The following is a 15,611-nucleotide window of genomic DNA, read 5'->3' as shown; positions in this document are numbered from 1 at the left end:
GATACACTTCCACAACACACACACACACACCCACACCCACACGCACACGCACACGCACGCACGCACACACACACACACACACACACACACACACACACACACACACACACACACACACACACACACACACACACACACACACACACAGCTAAATAACATGGCCACACCAAGACCTAACTAACCCTAGGGTTAAGCTTCCACCCAATAATTGAAACATAACAAGCTGCTTTAAAATCAAATAACCAATCTAGAACTGATCAGCTCACTTCAAAGCGGCCGGTTTCCCATGCATTCCTCACGCTGCAGGGACATTCTGAGGTCTAGATTTAAAAAAATGAAAATGTTCAGATCAATTTCATTTTTCTTGTACACGAGAGACAAAGAAGAATGATAAATGAAGTGTGAATGACCTTTCTGGCCATCGCTGGTTTCACTGCAGTGATTTGACAGAAATTCACTTTGTTTAGCTGGCGTATTGCATTTCCTTTTGGCCTCAGACACTGGCTAGCAACAGGCCCAAGCTTTTCGCTATGGTTCAAACAGCCGTTAAGGCCTTAATTCCCACCCTGAAGGAGCAGATCACCAAGCAGTGAAATATTTCCCCTGCTGTAAAACACCTGATACAGCTGGCAGCCATGGAGCCCATGGTGAGATGTGTCAGACGTGTCAGGGTGGTGAAAACACTGTTGAGAGGTTGTTGGTGTTGAAAGCCCCACACACTGTAACGAGAAGTCACGTGACATTAAACCTACAGCCGTCTCCACTGAGTAGTACCGCATGTCTCTGTAACAGCTGTGTGAGACAGACACACACATTAGCTCTGATTTGTTTGCAGCATGTCCGAACCAGAAGTTTCAGGTCCAGCTGTAATACACACACACACACACACACACACACACACACACACACACACACACACACACACACACATTCAGTACTGACTAAGGCAAGACACACCTGAGGACCAGCTGTTACAAACCGCAGGTTGTCCAGCACTTCATAGAGTAATGATAACAGCACTCTGAATCCCCCAAACCCCAATCAGGAACTCCTACCTCAGCAGCACATCCACTGAGGCCTGGTGCTGACTCTGGGTCTGGGCCTGAGTCTGACTGGTCTGAGCTGTGTTACCTGGTCTGACCTGTGTTACCTGGTCTGAGCTGTGTTAAATGGTCTGACCTGTGTTACCTGGTCTGAGCTGTGTTACCTGGTCTGATCTGCGTTACCTGGTTTGATCTATGTTACCTGGTCTGACCTGTGTTACCTGATCTGATCTGTGTTACCTGGTCTGAGCTGTGTTAAATGGTCTGATCTGTGTTACCTGGTCTGAGCTGTGTTAAATGGTCTGAGCTGTGTTACCTGGTCTGATCTGTGTTACCTGGTCTGAGCTGTGTTACCTGGTCTGAGCTGTGTTACCTGGTCTGACTTGTGTTACCTGATCTGAGCTGTGTTACCTGGTCTGATCTGTGTTACCTGGTCTGATTTGTGTTAAATGGTCTGATCTGTGTTACCTGGTTTGATATATGTTACCTGGTCTGAGCTGTGTTACCTGGTCTGATCTGTGTTAAATGGTCTGATCTGTGTTACCTGGTCTGAGCTGTGTTAAATGGTCTGAGCTGTGTTACCTGGTCTGATCTGTGTTACCTGGTCTGATCTGTGTTCCTCCAGACCCACCGCTGATTATCCCTCCCAAGTCCTGTTCGGTGTCTCAGACAGACTCCCTGCCACTTGAACAGTGAATGGAATTCAGCTTTTATGATTGGGGGAAAATCATTCAAATAATATCTGACAAAACATTGTAAATAGAAATTCTGTTTATTTCAGAATAACCAGGATGCATTAGGCAATGAAACATAGTGGCATTCACTTCAGGCGTTTGTTTAGAATTATACCATTGTGTACCATTACAACTGATGCAATCCCAGTCTTCAGGCATGCTGTCATTGAATGATACTGCATTTTAGCCATTGCCAACTGTTGACATCACCCAAGAACATGGGCTGTGTGTCTGGGGTTTGTGCTGCTGATGTCTGCAAGTCACTCCAGACCTGAAGGGTAGAGCAGGGAGAGCCAATGAAGAGGCTGTGTGAGCACGACTGGATCGACCGGTTTTACAGGGGATCTGATCTCCCAGGACAGAACACCTTTGGGCTCCTTTTTAAATGTTGCTTAGTGTAAAACACCAGTGTCTGATAACCGCAAATGACTCATTATTCAACAAGAAAGCTTTAATCGTGTGCCTAATTGCATAATACTTATTTCAGCATCTTGTAAATAGTAACATGAGAATGTTGTCAAACAGCTGAAGAGGAACTGAAGTGGCCAGACTCCCATTATACAGCCAGCCTGCATACAATTACCATTAATGTGCGCTCAGCTCTCTCTCTCTCTCTCTCTCTCTCTCTCTCTCTCTCTCTCTCTCTCTCTCTCTCTCTCTCTCTCTCTCTCTCTCTCTCTCTCTCTCTCTCTCTCTCTCTCTCTCTCTCTCTCTCCCCACTCCCACTCCCTCTCTGGCACACAGACAGAAGCTGAACTGAAGGCAAGACTGTGGTGTGCACGCGTGCGTGTGTGCACGTGTGCAACAGAGAGAAAGCAAACAAAAGAATACGATGCTTGTTATGAGGCAATGCTAGCACAGGCAGCGAGAAAGAAACAGAGGTGGAAAGAGACACAGAATAAAGGATGCAGAGTCTTACTCAAAAAAACGGAGGGGGGGATGGAGAGTCTGAAGGATGCAAACTCACAGCCCAGTGAACAAGAGGAGAGAGGAGACAGAAGAGAGGAGCAGGGGGCTCCATTGGAGATGCTGCCGGTCTGCACGTACGCCCTATTCTGTGCAGCCGTCAGCAGTCGTGAGGAGGGGGCGGAGCCTGGGCTCTGGGGGCGGGGGTGAGCGCTCTCCTGGGGCCAGATCTCACATCGCTGGCTCCCTGTGGCCACCCCACATCACGTCACTCACCGGACATGAATGCGCTTTGTGGGTGATGAATGTAATCATTCATGTGGCCATGTGCTCGAACCGGGTTGTATTCGAGCTGATGAGGAAAATGCTTTTCAGCTTGGAGGTGGGTGAAGGGGTGCGTGGGAGGGGCTTCTGCTGGAAGAAGCCTTGCCATTGGCTTAGGGCATTCCACCCTACTCCCGAGGCCTTTCAGTAGTTTCATATAGCACACCAGCATGCTAGGGTCCTCTCCAGAGCATCCTCCCAGCGCACACACAAAGCAAACGCCATGTCCGCTATGACCTGGGATCAGCGGCGTCCTAGCCCTCTCCTCTCTTCATTATAATACCATTGTGCAATTGTTGAGTTACAAGTAACTCATTACAAATTCAATTGCGCGAGTGATGAGTTCACATGGCAAGAGCACAGAGAGCCAATCAGCACTCGTCATTGTGGTAAAATCCAAAGACTGCGTGAATCTGACCACCGGCCAGGGTGTATGCTGAAGGCTTTGTCTTGCCGTCTGAATAGGCTTTGATGTTTTCAAGAAAGAACCCTGATCTTTAAGACGAGCATGTTTTTGTTAATTTGTCAGTTTCTTTGAACGAGTGGGTCTAGATTCTCTCAGTAGATTTAAAATGACAATTAATTGTCGGAAACAACTAAAACCCTAAAAAAATAGTGTGAGCTATTGTGTGCCAGTACTCATTAAAAACAAAGTCCCTTTTCTAGGTTTTACATATTTCCCGTATTTAAACAACACTGGTGTCTGCATTGAACCTGCTCTATCGATCTCTACGTTCTTTTCATGTAGTTGATAATGGAGGTTAATTTTGTGTAGTTAATAATGGAGGTCTTTGTCAGTGAGATCTGGATGATATCGTCTCCTTGTCCAGTGGGGTCACTCCCACCCTGGAGCCCCAGCAGTGCCCTGCTGTTCACTCTGGTGGGGTGATACTACCAGCCCACGGGCCACTAGGCTTCACTCTGGTGGGGTGATACTACCAGCCCACGGGCCACTAGGCTTCACTCTGGTGGGGTGATAGTACCAGCCCACGGGCCACTAGGCTTCACTCTGGTGGGGTGATAGTACCAGCCCACGGGCCACTAGGCTTCACTCTGGTGGGGTGATAGTACCAGCCCACGGGCCACTAGGCACGTCCCCATCATCTCCTTCCTATTCCTGCCCTGACATTAAAAAACATTGTGTCTTTGTTCATTCCAGCTTGAAGGCAAATGTCAGAATGACTCTGTACTCCCAACCTCCATCACGCTGCTCCCACTAGAAGACTCTGTTTGTGTAATGCCATGTTTCATTTGAATATCAAAGCCTGTGAGGTGGTTACAGAACACACTCAAATCTTGGATGTCTTTCGGACAACTGAACTGCATAACGCGTCTACTGCCAGTAGGTCGGAGGACGAACAGTGGTCTCAGTTCATCAGTCTTTCTTCATCAATCTAAATCAGAGCCTTCAAACAAGAACAAATATTCAGCCTTTGCAGTGTAGAAAAGATCACATTAGGTTACAGATGCATGCTGAGTCAGATATTCAATGTGGTCCCCTTCCTCTCAGTACCCACAATCCCCCTCCTCTCAGTACCCACAATCCCCCTCCTCTCAGTACCCACAACCCCCTCCTCTCAGTACCCACAACCCTCCTCTCAGTACCCACAATCCCCCTCCTCTCAGTACCCACAACCCTCCTCCTCTCAGTACCCACAATCCCCCTCCTCTCAGTACCCACAATCCCCCTCCTCTCAGTACCCACAACCCCCCTCCTCTCAGTACCCACAACCCTCCTCTCAGTACCCACAATCCCCCTCCTCTCAGTACCCACAACCCTCCTCTCAGTACCCACAACCCTCCTCCTCTCAGTACCCACAACCCCCCTCCTCTCAGTACCCACAATCCCCCTCCTCTCAGTACCCACAACCCCCCTCCTCTCAGTACCCACAATCCCCCTCCTCTCAGTACCCACAATCCCCCTCCTCTCAGTACCCACAACCCTCCTCCTCTCAGTACCCACAACCCCCCTCCTCTCAGTACCCACAACCCTCCTCTCAGTACCCACAACCCTCCTCCTCTCAGTACCCACAATCCCCCTCCTCTCAGTACCCACAATCCCCCTCCTCTCAGTACCCACAACCCTCCTCCTCTCAGTACCCACAATCCCCCTCCTCTCAGTACCCACAATCCCCCTCCTCTCAGTACCCACAACCCTCCTCCTCTCAGTACCCACAACCCCCCTCCTCTCAGTACCCACAACCCTCCTCTCAGTACCCACAATCCCCCTCCTCTCAGTACCCACAACCCTCTTCCTCTCAGTACCCACAATCCCCCTCCTCTCAGTACCCACAACCCCCCTCCTCTCAGTACCCACAATCCCCCTCCTCTCAGTACCCACAATCCCCCTCCTCTCAGTACCCACAACCCTCCTCTCAGTACCCACAACCCTCCTCCTCTCAGTACCCACAATCCTCCTCCTCTCAGTACCCACAACCCCCCTTCTCTCAGTACCCACAACCCCCCTCCTCTCAGTACCCACAATCCCCCTCCTCTCAGTACCCACAATCCCCCTCCTCTCAGTACCCACAATCCCCCTCCTCTCAGTACCCACAACCCCCCTCCTCTCAGTACCCACAATCCCCCTCCTCTCAGTACCCACAACCCTCCTCCTCTCAGTACCCACAACCCCCCTCCTCTCAGTACCCACAACCCCCCTCCTCTCAGTACCCACAATCCCCCTCCTCTCAGTACCCACAACCCCCCTCCTCTCAGTACCCACAACCCCCCTCCTCTCAGTACCCACAATCCCCTTCCTCTCAGTACCCACAACCCCCCTCCATTTCACAGCCTCAACAACTGGCCTGACCAGATGTGATCATATCGCTATGGGAACTAGCGTTGTGAAGGCATGTTGGCTGTCAGTCTCCCTCATTTCTCAGATGTGCTTCACCCAGTCATCACCACCCCGGCCCACACCACAGCACACTTGTCACCAGGGTGACAGGTCACATGGGTTGGAGCTCCGCCCCATTGCTTTGTAAAATCCTGTATGTAAAACATTTTAGTAGTAATGAATGTAGAAGTCAGCAAAACTTTATCATAGTTCTACCTTCTTATGGGCTGTTTTGTTTTTTCTTGTTTTGTTTATTTTACTTTTAATTGCACTGAAATATGGAATTATAATAAACTTAATGCATTCATTTATTGTGTGTGAGGTAAGCCATCTGTAAACAAAGGTTTAATTAATTGGCATAATGAGCACATGGAGTCAGGTGACAGACTGATCTTCACTACAGGAACCTGCAGACAAGGTCACAGAAACCCATATGATGACAGGGGTCAGAGGGCAGGGTCAAGGGTGCCCCCAAGGGGTGGGAGGCTGCAGACACCCTTCTAAAATTACTGCCCTCCCCAATGCCCCCCCCCCCCAGCGGATGGTGTTTTTCAGACAGGTTTATTTACTGGTTAAAATTTACTGGTGATGATAAATGTAGCCAGCAAACCTAATTTAGTGGCTATAGCTATTCATTCATACATTACATCTTCATACATTAAACACATCTTGCTGCATGTAACACAGTTTTTGGTTGAAGAACAAAAAGAATATGAACATTCATAAACCCACATTATTGTTCCTTTTACAAAATAGTTTTTACTGCATGATTGCTCTAACATTTACTGTCATTTTCTTCAGGGGTTAAACGTCTCTGTGTTTGGATAGGGCCGGCATTACATCACTGTTGTGGTCTGTATGTACCCTTTATGCCTGCACCCATATGCTGAAACATACTCTGTCTGAAATACTGAGCCAAGTCTGACTGAACCAATTAAAAGGATGGCGGACGCATGTAAATAACATAAAATATGATGTGCTGGACATACATGAAACCTTTGATCTCAACTAATAATTAATTTTTATGTTTATGCAACCCACACCCTCAATTTATTGGAGATGATGTATTGAAATTGGAATTTGAGGTTAATTAATGATTTCTTGACTGATCTTGTGTGAATATAATTCACATGAGATCAGACAAGGGAGTAAACAGATCACAATTTATTATACAGTATAATAGTGTCTTTACCTTTGTATTGATGTGTCCTGTAATTTCTCTGTGGTGTCTGGATGTGGGGTCTAGTGTACCACCCCAAGATCTCACCGGCCCCATCTGGCCCCACGTGGCCCCATCTGGCCCCTCCACTAAGCCCTTTCTATAGGCACAGGGGCCCCTGGGCAGGGGTCAAACGGTTCATTGTGCTGCTCACAGATGTATGCGCCACCTCTCGACGGTGGAAATGACCCTGCAGGTTATTTTCAATACAGATCCTGTGAGAAATGTGTCGATCAGGAACAAGGCATGTGAGTTTCTCCCATCACTGAGTGGGTGTAGTGATAGAATGAGAAGTGCCAGCCAGTCTACAGGGCAGCGTGGTAGAGAGATAACAATGGTACCAATTCTTTTAGAACACATAATTTACTAAGTTTCATGCTGTTTACATATGGGTCTAGGGAAAGAAATGAAACATAAAATTAAAGTTTAAATAAGAGAAAGCTGCACATGTTTAAAAGCATTTAAAACACTGGAATATTCAAGCACATTCAGGAGCAGAAAACAGTTATTTTAGAGCCCTGTGCTAGCATCATAAGCCTATTTCATACTATAATTCACCAAGACTTTCTCCTCAGAACCACTGTGATCCCTTACTGAAACCCCCACAGATCTTAAGCACAGGCCCCTGTAGGATTGCAAGAAGATAATCACTTTACCTCCTTAAACTGGAGTGGGGCTGTTTTGTGGCATTACCACTGGGACGCCTCGCCTGCCCCTGTTGACTTTATTCTCACATCTAGGCGAACTGTGACTGTGCGACTTGTCTATGCTGTCACAAATGCCGCAGGGGCTCGTGGGAAAGGGATGGGAGGCTGTGAAGGACAAACAGAAAGGATGCAGAGTGCCCACATCAGCTTGGCCATTAAAGCCATCCCTGATGTTCCACAGATAGCACTGTGTGTGTGTGTCTATCTAAAGGGCGATCACCACTCAAACTGTAGCTTTCAAGGAGCATTTATACAACAAAGATTTTAATGAATTACACAAAGGTTCAGGATTGTCCCATATTATTAAAACATCTACAACATTCAGTTTGTTTTATAGCACGGTCACTCCCCCTAAGCCCTCCCCTTCCTCCCTCTCTCTCTTTCTCCCTCTCTTGTTCTCTCCGCGTGAATAAAACAGAGGTTTCCTCAGTCTCATTTGGAATGCTATCATGTTTCATCACGCGAAAACATGCCACTGCAGTGTTGCCTCTTGCTATGTGGACAAAATACCCGCCCCTGCATTCTGAGGTATTGTGCTAAATGTCTAGCAGAGACAGATAAATGTGATCATTAGAATCCTGCCCTTTCTTTCTTCTGTTTCGCATGGCGCTCTTCGTTTGGGGACGTTAGGCCCCGATGCCTATCTCTGGCTGATGTACTCGCTGATACAGCGCTCCCTGTTGTAGTCTCACAGAGAGTGTGTGAGCTCTTTGAAAAGAGGACAGCAAAACAGGCAGCATGCCTACGCGCGCAGGAACCATCAAGCATGAAGCATGGAGCACATTTCCTGTGGCATACGCTTTCATAACACCTCCTCACCGCTGTCTGGCACACGTACCGCACACGACTGGATTAAATATATCTGAGTCATTTTCTCTTAACGGTTTGTGTTTCAGTAAGGCTAAAGTATTTCAAGTCTATAGTAAAGTATATAAAGTATATAATGAGGTATTTATATGTGGACTTCCATTACAAGCACGCCCAGGAAGGGTCACAGCAACACAGAAAATAACCTTGAGGGCCCCAAGGCAAATAAATACAATTAAATAAAAATGTAGGCACAAACTCATAAACCCAGTAAATCTCATAAAACCCTTTAAAGCCCCTGACTTCACAGGCACTAGTCTCGTTGTATGAGACCTGCCCTCTGCTTTGTTAAAGCCACATGTGTGTGTCAGTGGGGACAGAGGTGAGAGATTAGCAGGGAGAGGGGTGTGTGTGGTCGATGAAGAGCAGAGCGGGAAGTAGCCAAATTCTGTACTCAAGTAAAAGTACTGGTAGTAAAAGTTAAAGTACTCAAGTAAAAGTACTGGTAGTTAAAGTACTGGTAGTTAATAATTACACTGCTCAGTTTATTATGCATTTTTGCTGAATGCAGAATTCAAATATGTATTCAAAATGTTGTCTGTTGTTGTGTGTATTCCAGCATACCAATATGTCATTATCAGCGATGCCGGTAACGCGTTACTTAGTAACGCGTTACTGTAGTCGGACTACTTTTTTCAGTAACGAGTAGTCTAACGCAACTACTATTTAAAAACTAGTAGTCAGATTAAAGTTACTTATCTAAAACATCGTGCGTTACTATTTCTGCATTTTGGGGGAACGTAGGTTATATTTATTCATTCTTATTTTTTGGCTACACGTTTCTTACGCGGTTACGTCATCTCTGCTCTGCGGCGCCAAAGTCAGATGTGAACAATAAGGAAGACAACATTAAGGTCCGTTGTACACTCTGTGCTGGCGACAGAGTGCTGTCTACTTTCAAAAACACAACGTCAAACCTGAAAAAAAACCGGGGCTTGGCGGCGAACGTAAATTGTTACCGGGCGGGGTGTAAAATGGACTAAATTCAGTATTATATCGCGATCGATCGATCGCCGGTGGTTGGCGCCAGATCGAACTAGTAACTCATTGAATCATAGATGTGGATCAGAGGTAAATAAACTAGATTTTTTTTCGGCGTGAGATATCGGAAGTGTGGCGTGTGTAAGCGTGTGAAGACAGTCAAATGCGTGTGTCTCAATGCGTGAGAGTTGGCAACCCTGTAAGTGGGCGGGGTTGAACAGAAAGACTGTCTTATTTATTTATTTAAAAAACATGTAAGCCTATTTCAAGAAAAAGTTTACAAATGCCAGTGTCATTTTTGATGTTCCGGTTAAAATACATGTCAATAAAGTGAGTATTGGCAGAACTGGTAGTCATTTTATGTTATAGGGGCGGGGGATCAGCCTCTGCTGAAAGTAACTAAAAGTAATCTAACTTAGTTACTTTTAAAAGCAAGTAGTCAGTAACTTAACTGAGTTACTTTTTAAAGAAGTAGTCAGTAGTCAGTAGTCGGATTACTGTTTCAAAGTAACTATGGCAACACTGGTCATTATACATGTACACATAGTGTAGATGTAGTTCTTGTGTATTTATGCTCCATCAGAGCTTTTCAACCCAACAATCAGAACATTGTGCACTCTTCTCAGGGGTCAACAGGTCAACCTCTTTCCACACCACTGCATTAAGTTTCCCTCTAAGCTCTCTGCTAAACCAAGCTACCTCCTATTCAAGCAATTTGCCACTAATAAGCACAACAGGGAAAATCCCATTCCCAATGGTATTCCCAGTGATTCAGGCCACACCCAGCCCCACTGGCACCGTTAATAGGTCTTCCAGGCTGCTAGAATTCCTGTATCACCCATAGTTTGTTTGTTCAACTATACTCATTATTTGTAGTATGGAAAAGCAGTACCAACGAAAGTGGATTCCTCAAACCCCTGCTGGATGAGGACAGATGAGGCCATATATAAGCAAAAATCATACATTGTACATATATTGTACAATATTTATGAATACGTAAATAATGTTTGTAGGTTTGTAGTAAACCCCACCTCTTGTGAATCTGTTTCAGTTGAAAAATGTGATGAATTTGCAATATTTTTTAGGGACAAGATTACTAGTATAAGGCAGAACATAACAACAAGCACTAATAGACTATCAACCCTTATATCAGTTACTCACCCTAACTTTAATATGTCTTATTTCCAAGAAGTTGACATGGTAACACTACTTGATGTGATTTCATTAATAAAATCCTCTACATGTAAACTGGACCCTTTACCAACATGCTTTTTCAAGCAGGTTCTGAGCTCATTAGTTAATGAAGTTCTAAAGATTGTTAATCAGTCTCTGCAATTGGGAGAATTCCCTAATATTCTTAAGACAGTGGTTAAACCAGGGGCGGCAACCTTTGAGACATGGAGTGCCAACTTTAACATGTCTAGTCAATGAGTGTGCCACCATCAACAAATAAAATTGGACGCAGGTTCACGCGAGTTGTGCGGAGTCGCGCGCTAAGGTCAACCGCAAAAGTATAATCCATTAATATAATAATTTATATTAATTTATCATTTTTTTGCTGATTCTGGTCCAGCGTGTCACATGCCAGTGATTATGCCTTGGCGTGCCATAGGTTGCCGACCCCTGGGTTAAACCATTAATAACAATAGTTTTGTTAGTTGGCCCCTAAAATACCTGTTTCCCAATTCTCTAGTCTAACTGAAAATGTCAGTGGTGTTCCTGTTAAACCAATGTAAGTAATAAAAACCTGACTTAATTTTTAATTCTTCAATTACATTTGAGCCCCATATTAAGTCTTTCAGTTAGACTGTATTTTATAATTTGTTACATTACTTAGAAATGCTGATGCCAAAATGCTGCTAAATGTCTTTATTTTTTCATATTGAATACTGGCACTTCCTTTGTAAGGGCAGTCATGGCCTGGCGGTTAGGGAACTGGTCTTGTGACCGGAGGGTCGCAGGTTCGATTCCCAGACCTGAGGCCATGACTGAGGTGCCCCTGAGCAAGGCTCAATTGCTCACTATAAAAATGTAAGTCGCTCTGGATAAGGGCGTCTGCCAACTGCCGTAAATGTAAAATGTAATGTACTCAGTGTCCTCCCATTACCCAGCGTCCACCCATTACTCATAATGTCACACGTCCTCAGGTCTGTAAAAGGCAGCCTCTGGTTAGCATGTAGTATTCATTGGCTTGTTCCATTGTCTGAAACAGAAAAAGAACATTATGCATATGAGAATGGCTTTGTTGGGAATTTGGCTGTGGAAGAATACAGTAAAATACAGGCCACAAAGAGAGTATGAAAGAAACCAGATGTAAAGCAATAACACCATCTGACACTATGCAGCATGCATACTGTCACATGGTCCTGCCTTCCCCCCTGTCAGTCATGTCTTTTGTTCTGTGTGTCTTTTATTTTGAAATTCCTAGTTGTCTCTGTCTTCACACCCCTGCCTTGTTCTCCGCCCCTCGTTATTGCTTTCAGGTGTGTCTTGTTGGGTTCCTTGTTTGGTTAGAGTATTTAAGTCCTGTGTTTGTTCTCTTGTGTGGTTGGTTATTGTAAGTACTAGAGGTGTCTTCAGCTAAGGATTTTCATAGTCGAATCTGATTCGTAAATTTTCCCTTTAGTCGACTAATAGTCAAATCAGGGTTTTTTTTTATCTAGAGCACCGTAAATTGGATCACGTTCTCATTCAGGACTTTTTTCCACTTCAAAGTAAAAACCTAAAACACTAAACATGATAGGTTGGCTTTATTCAGCTTTTATTTATTCACTTATTTATTTTTTTATGAAACCTTATAGAACATTAACAAAAAAAAGTCACAGTCAGTGCGCAGTTCGCATATCAAACTGTCAGACAGACACTGTGCAAAATGTCAAAAATATTTTAAATAAAATATGCCTATCTGAAAATGTTTTTTTAATCGCCACAAAACAGCAAGTAAGTAAAGGTTCAAGTAACGGGGTTTAAAAAGCAAACAACAACAAAAAATGTTTATAGGCCTACTTGCCAAGACACGACGAGACGACACGACCGAAACGACAAATGGCTGAACTGTTTTTTTTTTTCGCCTTACGCGTTTTAAATGGTATGTCATGTTGGTTGTTGTCATGCGAAATGAAAGACGTTGATGACATAACTTGTATTTTACATTGTTTGATTCATCTTTATCTTTTTCAAAATACTCCCACACTTTTGAAGTTTTTTAGTAGGATTATAAACTCGGCAGATACTGATTAACCTGTAGCGTGTTCAGCTCCGCTCATTTGGATTGTGCAACTGCAGGGTGTAATTTATTAATGTGTAGTAAGGAAGATGCCTATTGTTAATGCGCACACATCATTTTAAAATATTTATTAACCGAAATTAGGATGATTTTATTTGACAAAAGGCTATATATAACGAAAACAAAGACATTTCATGTAACAACTAATGCTTAGCTGCATCCTTGGGCACCCCCATGCAGTTAGAGTGGTACATTCAACTATGACGTTCATAGTCGACTAGGGGGTATAGTCAACTATAGTCGAATCAGTGACTATTGCAGGTCACCCCTAGTAAGTACTAGTTTTTTTCATGACTTTTGTAATTCTTGCGCCTTCTAGTATGAGTTCCATCATTTTTGTGTTGTTTTATTAAATCACTTCAAAATCCGCATTTGCGTCCCACTACCTTAGCCCTCACTGTTACATCGGGGGAGACCAGGTATGGTTGTAACACTTTTAGCTTCAGCACCTGTAACTCACTGAAGTCTTGAACTAGACTTCTCTTGTTTACTACAAATGGCACCAATTCAAACTTCAATTGAAATATCACAGCCGTTGTGAGTTGATGTCAAATACAAGGTGTTCCCTTGTTACAACCTACCCCACTACCATGGTAGGTTGTAACACGTGGGGAACCGTTAGGGCCCTCTACGCCCTCTCTGAGGGCCTAAAATATTCTTAAAACATAAATATATATAATATAATTTATCCAACTTTTAAAAATCTACTTACAGTTTGACAATCGACATCTAAACAATTACAAAAATATAAGCAAAAAATTATTCAACCGTGTCTATTCAATCTGTGTTGGAAGGTGAGGGGTTAAGTGGAAGCCTGTGAGCCTGTGTCTCCCCCTATCAGGACTGTTCCCTATCAGGACTGTTCGTTTACAGAGGGCCTGGCAGTGATAATTCAGCAAAATACCAGTTTCAAATGACAGTACAATTGACCAATCATATCTTCCCTCTTAGTGGGCGGGCTTAACTGTATGATAATTTCTGCCCGCTGTGGCGACGCTAGCTGTCGTTAGCATACCACCGCTAGCTAGTTTCGATTTATTCCCTCGAGCGCGTTGTTTGCATATTCCGCTTCCGATGAACACGAAGCTGTGAACCTTATTTTGTTGGAACCTTATTTTGCTTAAGAAATTATCTAGTACAGATATTGTTGTTTATTGCGTTTCTAAAGCTGTACTGTGGCCTCAGTTTTTTATTTATTTATTGCAGTTAATTAGGAGAGAAAACACATTTTTTCGGGGAGGTTATGGTAGCGGGCCCAGGTTTAATGGTCACGGTTCGCTACTGGTTGTAACACATGCTGGGTTAAGTTGTAACAATTAGACAAAAGAAGCAAAAACGGAGGCCACACCATGCAAAATGCTTCAAAAATATATTTTTTAAATAAAATAACAATCCAGAACAATGTCTCCCTCTCTGTGACTGACCATAACTCATAGCCACTTTCTGTTTTACTCAGAAGTGTGGGTGGGTGTGTAAATTAGTGTACTAGAACAAACTTATTTAATATGTATACATATGTATGCTTAATGAACACTAACACAATGTACCTGTGTAAAGAACATGTAGGTCAAATAATAAACAACGTCAATGTGTGTGTGTGTGTGTTTTACATGTGTGATACCATGTGCCTTTGCAACTGATCTGACTGACTTGCCCTTTTTGTGACCTCATCAGATGCTTCTTTTAAAAACATTTGCAGGCACACCTCTGTCAGTCGTTCTTTTAAAATCAAGAAAGATTTCTTAGTTGTATGTAAGGTGATGGTTGTAACACTTTTTAAAGCCGTGTTACAACCCCACCCCTGTCAGCCATTTTTAACTAGCTGTATTAGCAAGGGGATTTGAAATTAACAGGGGAAAAATGCATCACAATTTACCTAAGAAACTACAGTTTAGTGTAATATAATTTATCTGCATGTGCCTGTTTCCAGCCTTGATATTCACCATGTGGGATCAGGGAGGAATTATGTAAATACTGGAATGATCATATGACTCCTATCTTATCCATGATTGGTGGAACTGATGTTGTTAGAACTCTCCCCATGCTACAACCATACCTGGTCTCCTCTATACATTGTGAAATCCCAAATATGTTAATAAGCATAACATGATCAAATAATAATTTACTTTTCAAATATGCTTCAGCTTTCGATTAAAAATACCTCCTATTCAAGCATTTTGCCACTAACAAACACAACAGGGAAAATCCCATTCCCAATGGTATTCCCAGTGATTCAGGCCACACCCAGCCCCACTGGCACCAGTGACAGTACCTGATGTGCAACTGTGCCTGTGTTCTTTATAAATACATTAAATATAAACTAAGTAAACTAAATACAGTAAATATAATGGGGTGGGTCCATCCTTGGGTGAGCATTGTTAGGATTGACACTGGGTCTGGTTAGGGTCTGATTTTCATGCTGTGTGGTCGGCATCGAGCTCTGTGGGTTGGCGGCAAAATTCCATCAGAACCCGTTGAGAAGCACAGTGTAGAAAAGTGTGGGGTCTGTCTGGGATGCTCAGAATACACATTCCTGTCTGCGTTGTAATTAGCTACGCTTCCCAACCGTGACCAACTGAGAGTGTGTCTCTCTCTCATCTACCCCCACTCACATGCATCACACACACTCACACACACTTTACCCCATTACCTACCGTCATCAGCTCACAAATGAGGATGTGCACCCTCATGTAACATCACAGGCAGGT

This window comes from Brachyhypopomus gauderio, chromosome 19 (assembly GCF_052324685.1).
Source record: "Brachyhypopomus gauderio isolate BG-103 chromosome 19, BGAUD_0.2, whole genome shotgun sequence".
NCBI classification, from domain to species: domain Eukaryota; kingdom Metazoa; phylum Chordata; class Actinopteri; order Gymnotiformes; family Hypopomidae; genus Brachyhypopomus; species Brachyhypopomus gauderio.
The sequence above is the reverse complement of the archived record's forward strand: the minus strand, read 5'-3'. Positions refer to the sequence as shown.